This window comes from Schistocerca cancellata, chromosome 10 (assembly GCF_023864275.1).
Source record: "Schistocerca cancellata isolate TAMUIC-IGC-003103 chromosome 10, iqSchCanc2.1, whole genome shotgun sequence".
Lineage (NCBI taxonomy): Eukaryota > Metazoa > Arthropoda > Insecta > Orthoptera > Acrididae > Schistocerca > Schistocerca cancellata.
In genome coordinates this window covers 73258426-73284395 of record NC_064635.1, presented here as the reverse complement: position 1 = coordinate 73284395, position 25970 = coordinate 73258426, and positions in this window count along the sequence as shown.

Genomic DNA, 25970 nt, shown 5'->3' with positions numbered 1-25970 from the left:
TTATTCAAGTAATTCATTAATTTGTCTTTCATAATTGCTTCTATTATTTTTGAGAATGCTGACAGCAGGAAAATGGGCTGGTAATTTTCTATGTCTTCTGCATTACCTTTCTTAAGCAAAGGTACAACTCTTGCCTATTTTAACTGCTCTGGAAATGTCCTGATGTGAAGGATTCATTTATTATATTTGTCAAGGGGACTTGCATAATCCTTATGCATTGTTTCAGTACACACACTGGTGTTTAATCTAAGCATACTGACTTTTTATTTTTTAGTTTTTGAACAGTTTTATTGACTTCATTCTCTGTGGTTGGAAATAACATCATTGTATTTAGTATGACATTGTTTACAGGAACAGTGTTGGTCCTAATATGCTACCTTGCGGAACCCCTATATTAATGTATTTTGATTCTGATAAGTGTTTTATTAAATGTTTAGATCTATTTCTAGTGTGCGTGATCTCTACTCTTTGTATCCTATCTGTTAGGTATGATCGAAACCAGTCATTAGCTACCCCTATTATGCCTAATGCTTCTAATTTATTTAGTAGAATATTGTGGTCGACTGTATCAAATTTTTGCTGTAACTTCTCTGTACTACTTGAAAAATGCTCGTTTACAAAGTTTGCTAAGTGTTGTGGATCATTTATTACCTTATCCCCCTTCCTTAGCAGTATGTTATTCTGCGTTTGTTTGCCTCTCACCGTTTTCTTTTTTACAACATCCCAGACTGCTTTTTATTGCAAATCTCGTATGCAGACGTACTGCGTTGTTGTCATTAACGCAACAGTAACACAAAACACTTGTTCACAATACCTGACGACTACAGAACAGCAATTCTAGAAAATACGACTTTACTACGAGAGGCGTCAAACGTTGACGCATCTACAGCGTGATACCACGTGGTGCTGTTTACTCATAGTTTGGCAGCAGGGGCACTTTATCAGACGAACCGCTGGCTGCGTAGTAGGGAAAGCCGGCTCGCCATTGGTGTTACCTGGGCAACGGCGTCATGTCCCGCTCCGGTCAGCCAAACGTCAAAAGTCATAACTAATTTTAAACGCGCTACATGATTCCTGTGTCGGTTTTTCAACATTTCATGCTACTGTTTGAAATACATTATTATTTATTTCATTTTTCCATTATTGTGGTACATTTTAGTTTCTTCCTTTCCAAAACCCCACTTTCCAGCGGTGGCCTCGATAGATTCAATAATTATTGTTATAAATTTGCGCTACTTCACCGCTTGCCTCTGGTATGACGTAACTGCTCAAAGCGTAAGAGTCTTATTATCGGACACTAGAATTCACTCCAGAATTGCAATACACGGTTGCGCCGTCGAAAGTGTTACGGTTATTTAATTGGTTCCGATCACTCCTATCCATTGCCCCTCCCCCCCCCCCCCCAAAAAAAAATTAATAATATAGCTATTTATTTTGTTAAAGTATTTAGACGTTTTTGACCTGATTTAGGGGAATTTCAAATGCAAAATAGGAGGAAATTGTACTTCACAGTTGGCGACCCTTCTGCAGCTCGATGTTCAGTTTACAAACAAAACAGCTGTGACAGCGTAGCTATCTGATTTTAGTTTGACAGTTGTGACAGCAAAACTACGTCGAAAGAAATATCCATAATTAATCCTCGGAACATTTATGCCGGAAATGTTTATAGTAACGGCAATAGGTCTTTGTTTATTTGTTTATGTGACCTGATATCTCAGTGTGCCACTGACATTGGACAAAACCTACTGATATCTGCCTTGGGTAGGTTATGGTCCCAATACATTGCAACTGCTTTGTACAAGTTCATGAAAGGGCTCCGCAGTAAATCGGTCGGAACGTCGTCAGTTTACTTGATTTAGTTGTTTACGATAACGCGGACCAGTACCGAAAATCATTTTATCCAAAATGTTTTATATAATATTTGCCACCCAGACTGGTTGATATTTGTTCCCTTTCTCTCCAAACCAACCAACATACATACATTTCAAAATATAAAAGCAGTGCAGTTTACCATCTCCAGCCATCTGAAAATGGATTTTGCAAGTGTCTGTTGGTTTGTTCCCATTACTGACTTCCATGGCTCTGGATTCTAAAATTACTAGTAGCAACTGGAGAACGCGCCCAATAATATCGCAATATATTTTATGTGAGCCTGTATGTATGCATTTTATGCACTTAATCGGGCAGTAATTTCCTTTTATTACGACGTATTTTACGCAAAATGTGTTGCATATAAAATTTAACATAATTCTATGTTGGAAAAAAGTCACTGAACAAAATATCAGGGCTAAACTAATTGGTGCAATGTTCATCGGAAACTCCTACTCCTAAGTGTCTCACAAAAATAGAGATTTAAAAACTAGCTAAAATAGGTATCTTGTCTTAGCCTGGTTCTGTAATTTTCAAATATGTTAGAAAGATCCTTTGATCACATTTGTTGGATTCACAACTATAACTTTTTGATTGAACCAATACATTGGGTATACTACGGTGCAATCAGTCACTATAATACTCATTGTGCATGATTATATTATATATGGCAATTCTATCAAAGGAGCCCACCTGTGTTTGTAGTTCTCGGGTGTGGGATGAATTTGTCCCTGTTTACAAGCAGATGGAATATTCTGGAATGCTTTCAAATGATTGGAAGCTATTGTGATTGGGTATGTGGGGTGATAACAGAGATACTTAAAGTACTGTCTTCTCATGTAGGTACTGGCTCTTCTGCCCACATCTCATGGTCGTGCGGTAGCGTTCTCACTTCCCACGCCCAGGTTCCCGGGTTCGATTCCCGGCGGGGTCAGGGATTTTCTCTGCCTCGTGATGGCTGGGTGTTGTGTGCTGTCCTTAGGTTAGTTAGGTTTCAGTAGTTCTAAGTTCTAGGGGACTGATGACCATAGATGTTAAGTCCCATAGTGCTCAGAGCCATTTGAACCATTTTGAACTGGCTCTTCTCCAAGAATAATAGTGCTCATCACTGTTTGTTGTCTTGACTGTGTGGTGAGTCTGTAGTGGGTTTAATCCTTTGTACATAGGAGGGACAGTTCAGGGTACTACACCCTTACTCCTTACCATTAAATTTGAAGTGCTGTCTGTTGCAGACTGGGGGAATCCACTTTGATGAAAGTCTCACTTGTGTGAAAAAATCTAATAAAGGTGTCCTGGTACAGACAGAAATTAAATAATGTCTAAACTAAAGGATGAAGAAAACTTATCTTGTGCCTTGATGTACTATTCGAAGAACAGTTCCAAACTAACAGTACTCAGTTAAAACTCTAGGCAGGTGGTCTCTGTCCATACACAAAAATTCTATTCACTGTTCAGTTTCTACTGAAGGCTAATCACTGTCTATCTATAGGCCACTATTTCTGTCTCACTCAACAAATTGAAGGCACGCTGAACATTCTGCAGGAACTCCCTAGCAAGACTCAGTCTGGCATTCAGGCTTACAGTTCACAACATCTTCTTATGCACGGTTACTCAAGTGCACTTCTGTCTTATGAATAGCACTGTTACTCCAAGGCACATGGTTTTCAAGGGCTGCAGGATTGGTTTGTGCATTGCAATGTTCTTGCTGTGGATGGAGGTCCATGGTACATCTGGTACCAACTGTTGCAAACTCTTCTTGTGTAGTATCTCAGTACATTGCACTGTCTTGCTCTGAAACTGAGCTATTGTGACAAACTTCACCAGTAGGAAGCCTGCTGTGTTGAGGGAAAGCATGTGCAAATGGGTACAAATCTGTTAACATTGGAAGTTTGAATTTTTCCATGACTGTTGCTACCCTTTAGGGAAATGTCAAGAAAGGATGTGAAGGATCAGATTGTGCATCCAGTGTGTATGCCTGGGGTGCCTCATTCAACATGTCAAAGAAACTGTTCTGAAGACATTGAGGCAGCAGGATGCAATCAGTTGCAGATTTTGGCATATGTTGCAATAAATGATGTGTCAACAAAAATAATCAGTATTTGAAAATAATACAGCATAATAGGTTTGATGAACAAGACTATTCACCTAGCAGCAGCAACAGCAGTAGCATGAGGAAAAGACACACAAAAAAGCTGTGAAAACAGGTGAGTTTCTGGAGCCAATGACTCCTCCTCCTGCCAGAAGGGTTGACGGGAATGGAAGGGCGGTGAAGGAAAAGAACTGATGAGGTTTATGAAATGGGCTGAGCTATGGAAGAGTCAGCCAGAACCCAGTGTTAGAAGAGACTTACTCTATGGGATAAGGTCCATTCTGTCTGATATTTTGCCCTGCCCGCCTATAATAGTTTTCTGCTCCCCCCCCTCCCCCCTCCCCAAAACAAAAACCTCTCATCCAAGTTTCTGTCACACACTTGTCTCACACACCCCATGCTCCTTATGCAAAAAAATTTCATACCCCTGGCTCTGACCCCTGAGTCCCTCCTCTAAGACTGCCCGATGCGCCACCCTGGAACCACCTACATGAGCTCTGTAACAGCAAGACTTACACTGATCAGCCAGAACATTATGGCGCCTACTTAATAGCCAGTATGTCAACCTCTGACATGAATAACCATGGTAACACTTAATGGCATGAAAGCAGTGAGGTCTTGATAGGTCACTGGAGGGAATTGGCACCCCACACACACACACACACACACACACACACACACACACACACACCACGTAATTCCTGTAAATTCTGGGGACTGTGAGCTCTGACACCGCATTCAGTCAGATCCCAGATGTGTTCGATCGGTTTCAGATCTGGACATCAATTGTAACTCACCACTGTATTCCTAGAACCTGTCCATCACACTGCTGGCCCTGTGATATGGCACATTATCTTGTTGAAAAAATGCCATGATTCTCATGAAGGGGGTATGTGGTCTGCAACCAGTGTACGAAACTCCTTGGCCATCATGGTGCCTTGCACGAGCTCCACTGGACTCTTGAGTGCCCATGTGAATGTTTCCCAGAGCATAATGGAGCCACCACCAGCTTGTCTCCATCCAGCCGTACGGATGTCGAGGAGCTGTTCCCCTGGAAGATGGTGGATTTGTGCCATCCAATCAACATGTTTATGAAGGTACCAGGATTCATCAGAACATGCAGTGCTCTGTCATAACATCAACATCCAGTGCTGATGGTAATGTGCCCATTTCAGTCGTAGTTGCTGATGACGTGAAGTTAACATTGGCACATGCACGGATCGTCAGCTGTGGAGACCCATTATTAGAAGTGTTCAGTGTACTGTGTGTTCAGACACATTTTCACTCTGCCCAGTATTAAAGTCTGATGTTAGTGCTGCCACAGTTCACCACCTGTCCTGTTTTACCAGTCTGCCCAACCGTGTGTGTGTGTGTACAGAGGGTGTATACTGCCAACACACAATATCCTGTTACGAGCATACTCTGCAATATGACAGTCATGACCTCAGTACCTGTTTCACCATACATGCCTTCTGTATTTCTCAAAAGTACGCAGTTGGCTTTACAATGTGCGCTCCATTCTCCCCACCCACCTGGCCGAAATTTAAATTAATATCTGTGGTCTCAGCATTTATTTCCAGTAACTGTTCCTTTTCTTTGCTCCCTTTTATTTTTCTATATTTTTTAAAAATTTTCTGACCTGTCTATTTTCTTCCACTACATGGTGAGTGGAAGTAACTCCTTATTTTTAATATTTTTCCTCTCCTAAAATATTGTACGCCTAAACTCAGTCTTTTACAGAAATGTAGCGTGTTGTATACCATTATCTTTCCAAAAGTTACAACTCAGTTTGTGCTCCAGTATTTGATAGACTCTGTCTTAAATGAGCAGCTTACCTTCTGTGTTTATCCCTGCACTATCTTTGGATCTGAATTACAGACTGCTACACCTTAAATGTTAGTACATTTTTAGCCTCCTCCTCAATTGTTAGGTGTCCTGGCATCTTTCTGGCTTCAAAGGAACATCAGAAGCATACAGGATCTGGAGAAAATGTGATAAAAACGGCATACTTTAGTCAATAAAACAATATAGCTTTCATTGCTATCTACACATACCATTAATAGAATTTCAAAATCACTCTGTATAACAAATTTAGCTTTCCACTCTTATTGAATCTTTCATCATCTTTTTTCAGCAATATCTGTCTTGTTTATTAACCAAGCTTCCACCTTTAAGTTCACAGCCTTTCAAATTTCGTCCAGTGCAGACATTAAAAATTGGACTTTCCTTTTCATCCTGTCCAGTAAGTCTCCCCTGACCTGGAATTCTAGATGACTTTTCCGCTACTCTTACCATTTCTTAAACCTTACCAGCCCTTTTCCTTCAAACCTCTTCGTCTCCCACTAACCCTTCGGGTGTCAGAAGAAAGAGTCACTGGTTCTGAAAGCTCGTTCATTTTCACAACCTTTAGCCATTTTCTTCTGCTACCACTTGGCGGGTAGAGCTTTAGCTTTGCAACTTAAAGTGATGGTTTTAAAATAAATACTTACAACACATTGTAGGTTAACAATAATCATTATTAACGGCTACCTGAAGACTTCTAAACTGTGTTTAGGTTTTGCAAGCACAGTGAGGAATGTTTCAATAATTAAATAAGCAATGGAACTGACACCTGACACCAGATAGACTATAACCATGATAACGCAGTGATAAATGTTGAAGTTGTTATAACACAATTTTTTATGAGATGACACTGTCAGATATATTTCCCTGTATAAAATATCTGTGTTTATTGTTTCACAATTACATACATTGGACCACTTAATAGTGAGAAGTTCTTGTGAGATATCTGCCATGATATAAGTTATTTAAAGTTTATGGTTCTTTCTGGTGAAACCCTTTTCTGATTCTACAGTCCTTCTAAGGGGTATAAAAGTTTTTCTCTATTCCAATATTTGTAAGTGTTCTTAAAATGCAATAACATTATTTATTTTCTGTAACATTTTTACATGTTCTCCCATTATAGGGGCTGTAGCCTAGTCTCATTAAAGGCTACATTCCTAAACTTAAACACAACAGATTTTTACCACATCTTAACTGGCCTGAGCTCACTCATGCTGTACCCTACACATCATTATTAATGCGAGGAATCAGTTCAGAACAGGATTCTGTGACCATTTCACACATTCAGTTAATAACTGTTATTGAAGCGCATAAATATTATTCCATATCACATGTTTCAGCTGTTTCCAACATTGGTCCCTGTAAAACAAATGTGAAGCATATACAAATGAACATAATGTTCTTAAATATTTTACCACCCACAGTGAAGTCTCAAATACAGCCAGATCATGGAAAATCTGAAAACAAAGTTGTGTGACATAGGTCATTGATAAGTTGTATACATCATCAGAGTTCTAGCTTCCAACACAACTTTTCAGATTGTAAAATTTATTATAAATGTTTGCTGCTATTCTCTGTTGGGAATAGATCAAACATGTGTGAATGAAGAATAACCTTTTTTTTTTTAATTCCAGACAGGCAGAATTAAAGACATGGAGATTTTAGAGAAGTGTGGCTGCATTGATGTGGGGATGTGGTCGTGAATTTTTCTGCATGTTTGTCTAGTGAGGAGTGTTGAGAGACCAATGAATAGAGTACAACCATTTTTCAAGTCGTTGAGATAACTTGTAAGATCTATATACATAAGGTGTAAATGCTTTTGGAAGTGTGTTTATTAAAATATTAGCCTGTGGTTCAAGATGCTGTACGTTCAGGAAAATGCCACGATGGTTGCTGCAACAGTGTCTCATTAAACTTCCTGAGCTCATATATCTACTGTCTAGTCCTACACTGCTCCATACATACATTACAGCTTCAACAGCAATCATTAAAAAGTCAGATGCTCACCTGCCTAAAAAAGTACATATTAAAGATTATTACATTATCTTTGTACTAATAGTAACAGTAAAAGTTATTTCTGTTTGGATTTACAGACATTGACTCATAAAAAAGAATCAGATGACTATAAATATATTCAATTATTACTAAGTAATTCAGTTAACTTCAGTTTGTGGTCCTAAAGTCGTCTGCAAATGTGTGTGTTCATGTGCAGTGAAAATTGTTAAGAGAGTAAATGAACAATGTATAATGTTTGTTTGTTTGTTACATTAGGAATAACCAACTGAGATAGTGAATTAGAAAAGCATGGACCTTAGATTTGGGGTGCAGTTTATTATTAAATTTTAATCCCAGATAGACTGTGCTAGACAGAGTTTTTCTTGATAAGTGGTATTCCAGATTGACTTCTATTACACAGTCATGCGTAGAACTGTTAATGAGACACTTAGAGTTTTCCTGATGGACACAACAGAATGGCAGATACGCTCACTTGGTACAATAAGGGGACTTGAAGTTTTTAAAAATAGTTCTATACAAGGAGCTCAGCTAATTGTTATTATTATTATTATTATTATTATTATTATTATTATTATTATTATTGCTATAACCCTTGTCTCTTGTTTTAATAACCATGAAAGAAGGTTGGGTGGTAGTTACCCGGAGATACTAAAAGGTTTCAAATAATTTATATAATGCTAAGACAGAGATTCTGAAACCAGATTTTAAAGTGCAAGACATTTCCAGGACAAATGTGGACTTGGACCATAATTCATCGATTATTAACTGCAGATTAAAGCTGAAGAAATTGCAGAAAGGTAGGAATTTAAGGAGGTGGGAGCTAAATAAGTTGACTAGAGTGAGAGGTTGTTAAGAGTTGCAAAAGGAGTATTTGGCAACAATTGACTGAAAGAGGAGTAAGAATTGCAATAGAAGTGAAATGAGTAACCGTGAGAGATGAAATAGTGAAAGCAACAGGGGATCACATATTCAAAAAGATAAGGCCGAGTAGAAATCCTTGGATATCACAGAGGTATTGAATCTAACTGATGAAAGGAGAAAATATAATATTGAAGCAGGCAAAAGCTAGGAAAGAAGGAAGATTGGCATTTAACATGCAGGCAAAAGAGAATACAGATATCTAAAATGATGCCACTTATAGGAAAATTAGGTGCCTTTGGAGAAAAGAAAAGCAATTGTATTAGTGTCAAAAGCTTATACAGTAAGCCAGTATTAAGCAGAGAAGGATAATCTGAAGGGTGGAAGAAATACACATAGTGACCTCGAAAGCTATGGTATAGAAAGAGAAAAAGTAGTAAATAAGTCTGAGTAGAAATCCTTGAATATCACAAATGGGAGATATGATTCTGTCAGAAGAATTTGACAGAGTAGTGAAAGATCTAAGCCAAAACAAGGCTTCTGGAGTAGACAACATTCCTTCAGTATTAATGAAATTTTTGGGGGAGCCAGGCATGACAAAACTGTTCCACCTCATCCACAGGGTGAGAGATGTGAAAAACAGTCAGATTTTCAGAAGATTGTAATAACTACTATTCCAAAAAAGACAGATGTTTACACATGTGAATATTACCAAACCATCAGTTTAATAACTCATTATTGCAAAATGTTTACATGTATTATTTACAGAAGAATGGAAAAAATTGGTAGAAATTGGCCTCAGGGAAATAAATTTGGGTTCCAGAGAAATGTAGGAGTGTGTAAGGCCATACTGACTCTACAACTTATCCCAGATTATAGGCTGAGAATGGAAAATCAACATTTATAGCTGTTTTAGAGTTAGAGAAAACTTTAGACAGTGTTGACTGCAGTACAATCTTTGAAATTGTGAAGATAGGATGGTTGAAATATAGAGAGTGAAAAGTTATTTACAACTTGTACAGAAACCAGACAGCAGGTATAAGAGTTGAAGGGTATGAAGGAAGGGAGTAAGATAATGGTGTAGCTCTCTCCAATGTTATTCAGTTTGTTCATTGAATAAGCATTAAAGGAAATCAGGTAGAAATTTGAAAAGTGAATTGAAGGTCAGGGAGAAGAAATAAAAACTTAGAGGTTTGCCAGTGACATTGTAATTCTGTCAGAAAGCAAAGAACTTGGAAGAGCAGTTGGAGGGAATAGGTAATGTCTTGAAAACAGGTTATAAGATGAACATTGACAGAAGTGAAACACTGGTGTTGGAATGTAGGCAAATCAAATTGGATGATGCTGAGGAAGTTAAATTGGGAAATGTGACACATAGAGTAGAAGATGACTTCTGTTATTTGGACAGCAAAATAAGTGATGGCTGAAGTTCAGGGGATGTTGTTGTTGTTGTTGTGGTCTTCAGTCCTGAGACTGGTTTGATGCAGCTCTCCATGCTACTCTATCCTGTGCAAGCTTCTTCATTTCCCAGTATCTACTGCAACCTACATCCTTCTGAATCTGCTTAGTGTATTCATCTCTTGGTCTCCCTCTACGATTTTTACCCTCCACACTGCCCTCCAATGCTAAATTTGTGATCCCTTGATGCCTCAAAACATGTCCTACCAACCGATCCCTTCTTCTAGTCAAGTTGTGCCACAAACTTCTCTTCTCCCCAATCCTATTCAATACCTCCTCATTAGTTACGTGATCTACCCACCTTATCTTCAGCATTCTTCTGTAGCACCACATTTCGAAAGCTTCTATTCTCTTCTTGTCCAAACTAGTTATCGTCCATGTTTCACTTCCATACATGGCTACACTCCATACAAATACTTTCAGAAACGACTTCCTGACACTTAAATCTATACTCGATGTTAACAAATTCCTCTTCTTGAGAAACGCTTTCCTTGCCATTGCCAGTCTACATTTTATATCCTCTCTACTTCGACCATCATCGGTTATTTTACTCCCTAAATAGCAAAACTCCTTTACTACTTTAAGTGTCTCATTTCCTAATCTAATTCCCTCAGCATCACCAGACTTAATTTGACTACATTCCATTATCCTCGTTTTGCTTTTGTTGATGTTCATCTTATATCCTCCTTTCAAGACACTGTCCATTCCGTTCAACTGCTCTTCCAAGTCCTTTGCTGTCTCTGAAAGAATTACAATGTCATCGGCGAACCTCAAAGTTTTTACTTCTTCTCCATGAATTTTAATACCTACTCCGAATTTTTCTTTTGTTTCCTTTACTGCTTGCTCAATATACAGATTGAATAACATCGGGGAGAGGCTACAACCCTGTCTTACTCCTTTCCCAACCACTGCTTCCCTTTCATGCCCCTCGACTCTTATAACTGCCATCTGGTTTCTGTACAAACTGTAAATAGCCTTTCGCTCCCTGTATTTTACCCCTGCCACCTTCAGAATTTGAAAGAGAGTATTCCAGTTAACATTGTCAAAAGCTTTCTCTAAGTCTACAAATGCTAGAAACGTAGGTTTGCCTTTCCTTAATCTTTCTTCTAAGATAAGTCGTAAGGTCAGTATTGCCTCACGTGTTCCAACATTTCTACGGAATCCAAACTGATCTTCCCCGAGGTCGGCTTCTACCAGTTTTTCCATTCGTCTGTAAAGAATTCGCGTTAGTATTTTGCAGCTGTGACTTATTAAACTGATAGTTCGGTAATTTTCACATCTGTCAACACCTGCTTTCTTTGGGATTGGAATTATTATATTCTTCTTGAAGTCTGAGGGTATTTCGCCTGTCTCATACATCGTGCTCACCAGATGGTAGAGTTTTGTCATGACTGGCTCTCCCGAGGCCATCAATAGTTCAAATGGAATGTTGTCTACTCCCGGGGCCTTGTTTCGACTCAGGTCTTTCAGTGCTCTGTCAAACTCTTCACGCAGTATCTTATCTCCCATTTCGTCTTCATCTACATCCTCTTCCATTTCCATAATATTGTCCTCAAGTACATCGCCCTTGTATAAACCCTCTATATACTCCTTCCACCTTTCTGCCTTCCCTTCTTTGCTTAGAACTGGGTTGCCATCTGAGCTCTTGATATTCATACAAGTGGTTCTCTTCTCTCCAAAGGTCTCTTTAATTTTCCTGTGGGCAGTGTCTATCTTACCCCTAGTGAGACAAGCCTCTACATCCTTACATTTGTCCTCTAGCCATCCCTGCTTAGCCATTTTGCACTTCCTGTCGATATCATTTTTGAGACGTCTGTATTCCTTTTTGCCTGCTTCATTTACTGCATTTTTGTATTTTCTCCTTTCATCAATTAAATTCAATATTTCTTCTGTTACCCAAGGATTTCTATTAGCCCTCGTCTTTTTACCTACTTGATCCTCTGCTGCCTTCACTACTTCATCCCTCAGAGCTACCCATTCTTCTTCTACTGTATTTCTTTCCCCCATTCCTGTCAATTGTTCCCTTATGCTCTCCCTGAAACTCTCTACAACCTCTGGTTCTTTCAGTTTATCCAGGTCCCATCTCCTTAAATTCCCACCTTTTTGCAGTTTCTTCAGTTTCAATCTGCAGTTCATAACCAATAGATTGTGGTCAGAATCCACATCTGCCCCAGGAAATGTCTTACAATTTAAAACCTGGTTCCTAAATCTCTGTCTTACCATTATATAATCTATCTGATATCTACTAGTATCTCCAGGATTCTTCCAGGTATACAACCTTCTTTTATGATTCTTGAACCAAGTGTTGGCTATGATTAAGTTATGCTCTGTGCAAAATTCTACAAGGCGGCTTCCTCTTTCATTCCTTCCCCCCAATCCATATTCACCTACTATGTTTCCTTCTCTCCCTTTTCCTACTGACGAATTCCAGTCACCCATGACTATTAAATTTTCGTCTCCTTTCACGACTTGAATAATTTCTTTTATCTCGTCATACATTTCATCTATTTCTTCATCATCTGCAGAGGTAGTTGGCATATACACTTGTACTACTGTAGTAGGCATGGGCTTTGTGTCTATCTTGGCCACAATAATGCGTTCACTATGCTGTTTGTAGTAGCTAACCCGCACTCCTATTTTTTTATTCATTATTAAACCTACTCCTGCATTACCCCTATTTGATTTTGTATTTATAACCCTGTAATCACCTGACCAAAAGTCTTGTTCCTCCTGCCACCGAACTTCACTAATTCCCACTATATCTAACTTTAACCTATCCATTTCCCTTTTTAAATTTTCTAACCTACCTGCCCGATTAAGGGATCTGACATTCCACGCTCCGATCCGTAGGACGCCAGTTTTCTTTCTCCTGATAACGACGTCCTCCTGAGTAGTCCCCGCCCGGAGATCCGAATGGGGGACTATTTTACCTCCGGAATATTTTACCCAAGAGGACGCCATCATCATTTAATCATACAGTAGAGCTGCATGTCCTCGGGAAAAATTACGGCTGTAGTTTCCCCTTGCTTTCAGCCGTTCGCAGTACCAGCACAGCAAGGCCGATTTGGTTAATGTTACAAGGCCAGATCAGTCAATCATCCAGACTGTTGCCCCTGCAACTACTGAAAAGGCTGCTGCCCCTCTTCAGGAACCACATGTTTGTCTGGCCTCTCAACAGATACCCCTCCGTTGTGGTTGCACCTACGGTACGGCCATCTGTATCGCTGAGGCACGCAAGCCTCCCCACCAGCGGCAAGGTCCGTGGTTCATGGGGGGGGTTCAGGGGATATAAAATGCAAACTGGGAATACCGAGAAAAGCCTTTCTGGCAAAGAGAAATTTGTCTATGTCGAATATCGATATAAGTGTGAGTGAGTCTTTACTGAAGGTATTATTAGGAGTGTAGCCTAGAATGGAAGTGGAATGTGAGCAAGAAGCAGTTCAGACAAGACAAGAATAGAAGCTTGTGGAGTGTGGTGCTGCAGAAGAATGCTGAAGATCAGATATGCATTCTGTGTAAGTTGCGAGGAGGTACGTAATTGGATGGGGGAAAAAGAAATTTGTGGCACAGCTTGACTAAATCAAGAGGTCATTTGATAGGACATAGCTGAAAGTACGGTGGGTAAGAATTGTAGAGAGAGGCCAGTGCTTCAGTAGAGTACACAGGTTGAAATGGATGTACATTGTGGTGGTTATGTATATGAAAAGGCTTCGGTAGGATAGACTAGCGTGGAGAGCCGCATCAAAGCAGTCTTCAGACTGAAGAGCATGACAACAGTGACCATTTACTGCAGTGTAAAAAATGTTCCGTATTTTTTTTATTTGATCCACAGAAAAGAATTCTGGAGCCAAGAACTGTGTGTATAAAGGATTAGTGTGTCACCCCAATGCAATGGCTGTTGCTCTGCCGATATGCTCTTAAAGTCATAACGTGCAGAGAACATTTTCTTTGTTGTCAAGAACTTGATGCTTTGCATATGTGTATCCACATTTTGCCACGAGAAAGTCCTGCTGGGGTTTTCATCAACACTTGACATCGCTCTCTAAATGTGACAGCTGAACGCGAAATCAAAATATTGCAGACATGACACCACCTGACGTGTTGCTGAGATCTTTAGCAACACTACTTTATTACATGTTCTGTAATAAGTGGTTTGTGTGTGCTCAGTTTCTTTCTTTTTTTTTTATTTTTCCTTCCCAAGTATATGATGATGTAAGAGAGGTCACATACAAATGATACTCACTGCTACAAATGACTCGCATCAAAATGAAGTTCAGCATTATACAATGACAACTATAGTGTCAGGTCTACGTTGGCAGCGAGAAGAATAAAAATATTAGCGGCTCGAATTTCAGCAACATCTACTGACTCTGTACCAGAGAGAAGAGTAGCCAAGAAAATATGGTTGTACTTTACTGAGAGTGAAGATAGGAACTGCACTGCCACAAAGACAAAATCTAGCTCACCATTTTTAATTATACATATGCAAAAGCAACAGTTTCAGATGGAAATTTCATTACATTCATGAGATACAAATATGACTTACAGTAAAGTAATTTTCTGACAAATATGCCACATAAAATTTGAAATTCCTATAAAAAATGTATTATTTATTGTGACACATGCATAGAAAACACAATGTTGAACAACAACCATACAAGTGAAGGGAGATCTGTTGGCACAGAGCTTGCGTAAGAAAATGTATAATTTGGAGTATTCTGATTTTCCTTAAATTACAAGATTTGTGAAATTCATGCTCCTCCAACACAAACTGTCTCAGACATGTCTTTAGAAGCAGTCTGGATGACTGTTTTGCAGAAGACATTACCCTAAATACATGACATGTAGTATCAATGGTATCGATACCCATTAAATATACATGTTTGTGAGAACTCTAGTTATCCGACCACAGAAAGCTGCTATTGATTTGATGCCTCCATTTTGAGTATCAAGTATTGGCAGAATTTACAGTTAGATGTTTGTTGACAAGATACCTTGTGATTGCTATCATTGCTCCATGTTTCTACCACAGTTCACAGTTTTCTTATGATTTTGCTGACTGGAAGTGGACACATCTATGTTGCTCATCAGTCATCTTTCCTAAAACATGGAATTGTCCCCCTTGCTGGACACATGAAAATATGTGACAAAATTTAGCTATCATTCTTGCTAATGTGAAGTTTTATACAAATTTAAGCAATCTACCAGTATCAATATAAATGACTAAATGAAAGAATGTCTAAAATTCATTTGTGTCCACTTAGATAACAAGCATACAAGATCCATAAAACTGTGAAGTACTGTAAATGGTAAAGTACCAAAAATCTCTTGTAAATGTGATTGAGCAAAGGAAAGCAGACTGGGTGGGATGCATACTAAGAGGAAAAGGTGTTCTGATTATAGCAGTTAGAGGATCAGAGGTACAGTGGAAGGACAGAAGAAAGCAGGAACAAAAGGAATAAAAATACTGAATGAAGTGGAAAGAGGAAATACTGGATGGTGAAGAAGTCGACCTGGAATGGGATCACATGGAGACAACAATTGCTTCAGGAACCTGACAATAGACACACCACCTTATGATAATAATGAGCTAACAAGTTAAAATAGCCAGCATGTAGATGAAAATAATGAAGTTTAGTACACCATGCTTTGCAGCAAGTGTCTGATTGCATTAATTTGAGTACAAGAGTGATAGTATAATTTGTGTATGTGTTCTCTCTTTAGTTTTGTGGAATGAACTTTAAAATAAATAAAAAATTTGTTCAGTAGAAGTATAGTAATGGAAAGTAATACTGGAGTGTAAATAATTTAAGGAGTAGAGATAACAACACACCAAATAGCAAAGGAAATTGGTTGTTGAAAGGCATGTAAACTAAACTGAGAACTATGCAAACTTCCAGATGAATTCTGTATTCCAGAAAATGATTTGTCCAAAAGCTAGCAACACAAGAATAAGTAACATGAATTTACTCATTATCATTTACAAGTGTAATTAAAAAATCAACATTTTGTGCCATTGTTCTGTAAGTTGGCAGTACTGTTACCAGTGATGTAAGGAATGCCCTAGAGGTGACAGCATATTATGTTCAAGTGAAATGCGACCACAGTACCTGTTGAAAATGAGTGCCCTGCTTGCGACATACCCTGAGGAAGAACAACATTCTTTTGTCATATGTTTTCTGTGCAGTGAAGGTATGAAACCTATTGAAATCCATTGGTGAATGAAAGTCCAGTATTATGATGCATGTCTACCTTTGCATCAAATGCATGAACAGAGTAGAAAGTTTGGAAATACAGATGCTCTGCCCCTGGGTCAAGAATGCCTTGTTGTGACACCAGAGTCTGCTGCAACAATTGAAGCCATTGTGATTCACAATTGCTGTGTCATGGTGTATGCAGTAACTGCAAATCTGAACCTTAGTCATGGCTCAGCCCATCACATCATTCACTAAGTGCTTAAGTTTCACTGAGTGTATGGAAGATGGCTGCCATGGCAGCTCACTCCAGAACTTAGAGTGATGCATTGACATTGTAAAGAACTTATGTGATGCTTTAAAGCAGAAGGTGGTGGCTTCTTTGTGAGAATCGTTACAGGAGATGAAACCTGTGTATACTTCCACGAGCATGAAACAAAGAGAGCAAGTTAGGAATGATGCCATTCCTTACCCGAAACCCAACAAGTTCTGGATGCAACCGTCTTCAGGGAAGTATTTTCCAACTCTTTGGGGATGAGCAAGGTGATGCCATGGAACATGACACGACTAGGGGAAGCACCACCACCAGTCTGTCATATGCCAATACATTAAAAAATCAGATCTGGCCTGCAATAAGATCAAAGCAATGTGGACTTCTGACTACAGGTGTTATTTTGCAATATGACAAGAGGAATCTGTGCAGTTCCTACATGCTGGAGGAAGTATGTCGAATGACAGGGAGACTATGTTGGAAAATGATACACTTGTGCTCCATTTTTGTTCAATTAAAAATATATTTAAGGTTTTTATTTTTCCCTCCCCCTTTCATATAAATCTGACAAGATACGTTTTAGCTGTACTTTGTTCATCTTAGTTTTGTGTTTCTTGCTAAAACTGCCTTTTGCAAAAACTCTCCACAAATCATATATTCAATGTCAGCTTCTCTTTCCATCTAGTTTTCCTTAAAATGAAAAATTTTTATGTGTACAGTTTTCCTTAGAATACATCCAACCTAGTTCACTTTCATCTTTCTGCCATAGTGCAGTAGAGTTCTTATTTCCTTTGCTCTTCAAGTATGCCATCATTCCCTACTCTGTCCAAACATTTAATTTTCTCTGTTCTTTTCTACAGCCAGATTTCAGAGCTTCAAAATGTAGGTTGTACAATGTTGATAACTGCGCATCTTGCAGAGTCCTCTTCAAAACCCTTTTGTTAATACAGCCTACATAATTATTTCTGACACACTTTTTTTAATTTAAAACTTAGGTTTTAGTTCTAAGAGATTATGATATCCAGTTGTGAAAGTCATTTCACGCTATTCTAAACACATTGCTTATTAATGCTTTTAAGGTAGCAAAGTAAACAACATTTCTGGAGATAATACCCATATCTTCAGGGAAAACTCGTACAAGAATCCTAGCATATTTGCACAGAAGTGAATGAAAATCTGTCCATTTATCCTCTGAAATACCATACTAATTCTCTTTGTCTGGTATTTTATAAAATGAGCAGAATGGTTTTTATTCAGTTTTGTTTAGAATGCTAGTTTAATAAGTTTTCCTAGAGAATGGAAATCTTCTCCTGAAACACATTGTTCTTCTCATAATGTGAATTACTTGAGTAAAATAGGTCCTAGGCCCAGTGTTTGTCAGTTTTAATCTGTCAGTTTCAAAACAGATTCATTCCAGAAATGTTAATAAACATTGTGTTTAAGGCTAACTGAAGTACTGTCAAAATACCATAACTTATTCCTCATCCATGGAATGTCTCCTTCACAGTGTGAAGTACCACACATGAATTAATACTGCTTTAGTTGGAGAAAATTTCTATTAACTTGTTCAATTTGTACATATGTATAACAGTAATAATATCCTGTTCTTTTTTAACAGGGCATCAAGCATTAGAGGACAGACATTGCAACTATTCTCAATTGATGGATCTTGTAAAAGCTGCAAGGCATAGCCCACCTCAAGATGATGTTGGTAGGCTTGATACTGTGAGTCTGTTAGGAACGACAACATTACAGGCACCGGAGAAAACCAACTACTACTGGAGTGTTTGTGGCTTGAGTGCCTGTTCCGAGGCTACAGAAGATCTTAGATCGCCCATTTTTTCTCATCCAAATTCAAGTAAATGGTGTGTAGAACTGGAAAATGATGTTGGCACGCCAAGGATGTGCTTCCGTCTCGTGGCTAGCGCCGGTTCGCAGCCTGTGGGTGTGACCCTCAGTGCTTCCGTTTCAAGTCGGGAAGGTACGGAATGCCAGGTATATCAGCTGCAGTTCTGCACTCTTCAAATAGGCGAGAGATCTCCTCTGCAGTGCATTGTGGACGTATTCAATGGGGAGGACTGGCTTTTTGAGTTTGAAGTGGAGATCGTGGAAGTCGTATCAGAGAACATCAGTCCTCCGACCTGGGAAGTTGCAGGTGGTCTGAAATTGGATCTGAAGCGGTTGTGGGACTCAAAAAAGTATGCAGATTTCACACTGTGTGCTGGAGGTGTCCAGCTGGAAGCACACAGGGCGATTTTGAGTGCACGCAGTCCAGTCTTTGCAGCCATGCTCCGTCACGATACGAAGGAGGCTCGAGAAGGCCGTGTGGAGATCACGGACGTGGACCCGGAAGTCATGTCGGAGGTCTTGCGCTATGTCTACACTGACAGTGTGCTGTTACCAAGTGATACAACGGAGAAGCTCTTGGTGGCATTCGACAAGTACGGGCTCCCGTATGCAAAGTCGGAGTGCGAATCGGAGCTGGCGAGGAAGCTGACAACAGACAATGTTGCCGTAACTGCTGCGTGTGCAATTCTCACCTCATCTTTCTACCTACAGGAGGTGTGCCTGGCTTTCATTAAGACCCATCTTGAAAAGGTGGTGGGGACCATAGGCTGGGCAGACATCATTGACCAGTGCCCTGTGGCCGCAAAGATGGTCAGCAAATTGATCTCCGGAGGATCAGAGAGGTAATGCACCACTGAATTTGCTGACAAAGTGTGAGGTTTGTCTGGAAAGTAATGTCACTAAGTAAATAAAAGCTAATTCATCGTTCAGAAAGGTAGGTAAAAGTGCACTTACAATGTCGGTGGCTTTTTCCGTCGTGTGTTGCAGTGAATAACTGTTTGTGTGGTGAACGTTGGGAAGTGGATGTGACAAATGATAAGTCACACGATTAGAGGCAGTGGCAGAATCGGTGAGAAAATAATGTTCACTACATGTTGTCATGATGTAGAAAATATGAAATTACAAGGCAGCATAATGGAATATATTGTGCAGAATGTTGTCATATAAAACAGAGTACTCTGTAATATTTAAACTGTAGTCTTTGGTTTCTGAATAACCACAATCTTGGAAATTGGGACATTTTGAAAATACCCCACAAATTTTTAAAAACAATCACTGGGGTACGATACAGGTCCATATGTCACCACAGCCAGTCTTCCTCCAGTCACATTTGTTGGCTCTGCCAACTCAAAACCTGACTATAATGAGGAAATATGACAATATCCCAAGAAATTCTGTCATGTTCCAGGAAACATACAATACAAGACATATATCTTTTCATTATTATATTTTTGTTGGGTTCTGATTTGTTTAGTTGTTATATTTCACTTCAAGTAATTCTTCCAGAATAGTCCTTTAAAGTCAAAGTTGATGGTTGGTAAATAGCCGTGCCAAATGCGAGCCACATCACTTAGGTCGTTTAAAGATTGGCATAGTTTGTCATAACTAGTAGCATGAGAAATCATCACTGACATCAGATTCTGTAGCCTCACGTAACCTGCTAATATGCTATGCCAATACCTAATACAGAGAGTGGAAATCCAGGTTATTCTCAGCTGTAATTTAAAACAAACACAATTTAACTTTATTTTAAGTTTCACCATGTATAATAAGTGAGACATTTATTCCTTTTCAGTCGTATATCCACAGTTAATTAAAACTGACTAGATGACATACTCGAGCTGTAATCAGTATCACATCTGTATGCTATGTCTGTTTTAACAAAGCCTGCAACCATTCTCTTTTTTCCATGTTAATCTATACGAACTCAAGGCGGTAGCCTCAGGAACAATTCCACGAGCACAGACGATTGCTACCGTGCCAACACTAACAAATCTGGTTGACAGAAACATAACTGAAAATGTGGCATTCGCCAGGTACTTATAAAGTCGAGTAACCAACTTTCAAATGGAAATAAATTTTAACAGGAGCAAGTAAAGGAAGAGCCACAACACAGTAACTGCATTTTAACCAAAAGGTACAATACGTAAAAATTCTTAACAATAGGGTCCTTCTGCCTCAATAAATTTTTGCCAGTGAGATTCCCAGTTGTAGGCAGCCCAGAACATCCAGGTCAGAATGTCCATAGGGCACAGGTAACAGCAGTTTTCACATTGTCACCAGTCTCTAAACTGTGTCCTCTCGAGGGTGTCTCAAGCTGAGGAACAAAATGGTGCGACAGAGTGAGGTCAGAATTGTAGAGGGTCTGGGCAGCACTGCCACATTGTTTTTGAGCAGATAATCCCTCACTGAGAAGACATTATTGTAGCTGCACGGATTGTCTCTGTGGAGCTTCCAGGGACCGCCATTGTGCAGCCTGATGTGCACCACCATGCCTTTCTTCCCCCAGTCTTTTGAGCACTTCCATGTAAAAGGCAAAATTGACTATCTGTCAGATGTGCAAACTTGCAGTGGACAATAACATTAGTTCATAAAAGACAATAGGCATTGCCTTTACTTTGGACCTGCTCATCTGTGCCTTCTCAGGACATGAGTTGACCGGATAAGAGCTGTGAGGTGTGCCATACAGAGCTCCACATCTTGTCTCTGTCTCAGGGTCATATTCAAAAATCCATGACTCATCATCATTTATAACATTATCCAACATTTCTACACAATTCCAGGAGTTCTTCACAAATGAGCACTCAGTTGCACTTGTGGCAGTCAGTCAAAATTTTCAGAACCAGTTTTGCCCACACTTCCTTCTTTCTGAAATTGATTCATTACAATTGTGTGGACAATCGTTTTGGCACATCCAGAGTTGGAGCTATAAGAGAAACACTCATTGTATGATCTGCGTTCAAAAGTTGAAGGATACGAGTCACGATGTCTTTGCCTATTGGTATTGCGTGGCTTCTGAAGCAAGTTTTGTTGTCTGTTTCATCCCGGTCTACCAGACATGCCTTGTGCCTCTGAAACACCTGCTGTTTTGACAAATGTTCATTTCCAAATTCCTACTCAATTGTTTGATACATTTTGGGAGTGAACTTCCCGAGTTTCATGCAGAATTTGATCACATGCAGTTGTTCAAGTGAACACTCTGTAGCAGGTGGAATCGGATGACCAGGTGGAGGTTCAGGTATGGACATATCCTGACTCTCCAAGCAGTTGGAGGAAACTGAGACTGCTCGTGTTGTGAAGCTAACAGCCCCACCAACTAGCTTGGACAAGTAGATCATCCTCTATCCAATAGGAGCATTAGGATGGAACCAGTGATATTTCTTTCCAGGCAAACCTCGTAATATTCATTAGCTTCTAGTACTTTCATTTTCTATAACTATTCCATATGACACAGTATAATAAAGTGGAATGGTTAACAGGCTATTAACATTAACAGTATGTATACAAGAATGCACCTTGTGTCTCAAATGTGAGGTGTTTTCAAAAAATAACACCAATTTTGTTATTTCGTATTTTCTGTTGCTCCAGTTCACATAATTTTTTCATTGTTATGATGTAAAAAATTCCTGAAAAGGGTCTGCACACTGTTAGCTATATTGGATATTTGGTCTGTTGTGAAATGTCAAAAAGGCTACATGTTTCCAGAATGAAATTTTTGCTCTGAAGCAGAGTATACACTGAGATGAAACTTCCTGGCAGATTTAAACTGTGTGCCAGACCGAGACTTGAATTTGAGACCTTTGCCTTTTGTGGGCAAGTGCTCTATCGACTGAGCTACCCAAGTATGACTCACAACTCGTCCTCACAGCTTTACTCCCATCATAACCTCATCTCCTACCTTCCAAACTTCACAGAAATTCTCCTGCAAAACTTGCAAGACTAGCACTTCTGGAAGATCGGATATTAGGGAGACATGGGTTAGCCAAAGCCTGGGGGATATTTCCAGAATGAAATTTTCACTCTGTAGCAGAGTTGTTGTGACAGAAAACTTCCTTGGGGCTTAGAACTGTGCGTTGGACTGAGACTCAAACTTGGGACATTCCAGTAGTGCTAGTCTTGCAAGTTTCATGGGAGAGCTCCTGTGAAGATAGGAGACGAGGTACTGGCAAAAGTAAATCTATGAGGACAAGTTGTGAGTCGTGCTTGGATAGATCAGTCGATAGAGCAGTTGCTTGCGAAAAGCAGAGGTCCCAAATGGCAGTCCTACCCCAGCAGACAATTTTAATCTTTCAGAAAGTTTCAGGCCATGAGTGTTTTGTTAGTATCTTCAGTTATTTACTGTGTATAAAAATGGTTCAAAGAATTTTTATTGCATTTTGCTATCAAAATAGAATAATGTGGAATAAATTTTCAAAATATTGAATATTGCTTTTGGTGAGTCTGCTTTGGGTATAACAAGGGTTTTCAAATGGTATAAGTATTTCAAAGAAGGCTGTGAAGTCATTGACGACATCATAGCACTTCATCAAGCGATAAAGCAGTGAAAGAAATGATAATGAGAAATCTCTGAATCACTATCAGAGGAGCTGCTGCTGATGTTTGCATATCATTTGCTCATCTCATGACATTTTTCAGTTATTTTAGGTATGAAACATGTGACAGCAAAATTTCTGAATTTCAGATGAAAACAGCAGCAAATTCAAGTTTCTCAGGAGTAGCTAGTGATGAGAAGTGGGTTTATGAATATGATGTCAAGTGTCCTATGCATGGTCTCCTTTGTAGATGAGCTACACTTTCCTACAACTCTCCCCTACTACAGCCCTTATGTGCTTGTTCCGTTTCATATTGCTTTGTAGTAGTATACCAAGATATTTATTTGATGTGACTGTGTCAAGCAGCAGACCAGTTTGAACATTACAGGACTGGTTTTCCTATTCCTCTGCATAAACTTACATTTCTCTACATTTAGAGCAAGCTGCCATCTAACACACCAAAATTCCATATAAGTCATCTTGTATGCTTCTACAGTCACTCAATGATGCTTCTTTCTCATATACTACAGAATAATCAGCAAAAAGTTGCAGATTGCTGCTCACTCTATCTAACAGATCATTTATCTCTTAAAGGCGACGTTGTGAGTGACTGACTGACTGACTGACTCACTCACTCACTCACTCACTGACCCACTCGTCATCACCCACCCCAAGGACAGAAACTTGAAATTTGCAGAGGGTGTGGATCTTATACTGTTGAGGTAATTTAAGAAGGGGTTTCTTGAATTTCCACCCCGAAGGAGGTGAAATATGGGATGAAAGGTTTTTTGAAAATATGTCACTACTAACGCAGTTTTGAAGCTATACTTACAAAAACTGGTATTTTGTTACTCAGTCAGAAATAAAGAACATGTGTTTCTGCATTATTGGAAATTTTACCCCTGTGGGGATGAAATAGAGGGTAAAATATTTTTTTAAAAAATAAAACATTATTAAAGAAATAGTAAAGTATTTTTAAAGCTACAGCTATGAAAGTTGGTATTTGATTCCTCGGTTACAAATAAAGAAATGTGTGTTTCATTGTTTTTGCTGGATGAAATGTTTTATTAAACTATTTCATTATGGCAACGTTTTTAAAGCTTAGTTATAAAAATTTGAATTTGGGTTCTCGGTAGAAATAAGAAAAAAAATAGTGTTTCACTGTTTTTGGAAATTCAGCCATTAAGGGGCTGAAATTTGGAGTGAGATGTTGTATGAAAATATTTCATTGTGAATGTATTTTTAAAACAAAATCTTTGAAAATTTGTATTTGGCTTCTCAGTAAGAAATGAAAAAAATATGTGTTTCACTGCTTTTGGAAAGTCGACCGCTAAGGAATGAAATAGGGCAAGACTGATCCACTGATTCCCCAGCCCAAACTACTAAGGACAGAAACTTGTATTTTGGAGAGGGTGTTGATCTTATACGGTAGGTGTCATTTAAGAAGGGATTGTTCATAATTCCACTCCTAAACGTGTGAAATAGGGGATGAAAGGCTTTTTGAAAATATGTCACTATTAAGACAGTTTTGAACCAAGGACTGTGAAAATTGATGTTTGATATCTCAGTCAGAAGTAAAAATATTTTATATATATGTATGTATGTATGTATGTTTCGGAGGTTTTGGAAATTCAAGTACTGATGGGTAAAATAGTGGATGATTTTTTTTAATTTTTTTCCCAAAAAACCAGTGAATCATTATTAAAGACCTACTGAAGCATTTTGAAAGCTACATCTATGAAAATTTGTATTTGACTTCTGGCTTAGAAATTAAAAAAAAATGTGTTTCACCATTTTCAAATTCAACCCGCTAAGGGAGTTAAACAGGGGATGAAAAATTTTATGAAATTATTTTGTTACAAAAGCATTTTCAAAGCTAAATCTATAGATATTTGTATTTAGCTTCTCTGTTGGATATAAAAAAAAATACATGTTTCACTGTTTTTGGAAGTTCAACTTCTAAGCAGGTGAAATAGGAATGAAAATTTTTAAGAAAATATTTTGTTATATTAAAAAAATATGGAAATTGGTATTTCACCCCTTGGTTGGATAGAATGAAATTTGTGTTAGGGAATGAAAGTTTCTGGGGAAATATCACTGCAGGAACACAAAAGATATGATTACCTTGGTCTCCAGCTACCTTAATTGCTTTTTGGTCAGAAGTACATTCAGAAAAGACCTTGCTTCTATGGCCTTAATTAATGCGAAAAGTTTAGAAGATGTTGCAATTTGTGAACAGCATGAAAATCCCATTAAAGAAAAACAAAAAATTTGTCTAAACCATACAGTTTACACAACTGAAGCAGTGGGCAATAAGGTAGTGTATATATAGTACAAAAGTAGTTTTGTCACACTTCCCTAGGACACTCCTGATGATACCCTCATCTCTGATGAACACTCATTGTCAAGGACTTTCTTGTTTGTGAATTTTTCACCGAAGACAATGCTGTAACAGTGCCCTCATTCCCACTCTTCACGAGACATGGCCCTATGTAACTTTTTTCTTGTTTCAGAAATAAAGACAAGCATAGATGAGATTAAAAATCACATCAGTGAAAGGGCTGAAAGCTCTCTGAAAATCACTGGCCTGAGTTTTATAATATCTAATGGTAACTATTTTGAAGAGATTAATATTTATATAGATAAATAAAAAAGTCCTGTCATATTTTACACTTATTATATGCATTTACCAGACACTCTCCATTGTGTTACCTTAAGAGATTGGTCTTGGCTTACTTTTCATGTTTTTCACTCCCTGTTATTTCATGGAATTTCTTCTGAGCTAATGCATAAAAGGTAAGACAGTCATTGTTTGAGCACCAAAGTGTTTTATTAGGCCATCTCCTTGAGTTCCCTCCAGCCTCTGAATTGATGTAGGCAATATTGTTCATACATTTTTGTAGATAAACATATGTTTTAATGCGAACTATGGTGCAACTCAGCATTTATACAGCAAGATCAGAGACCTTGGACTGACCAGTGATCAAATGCAA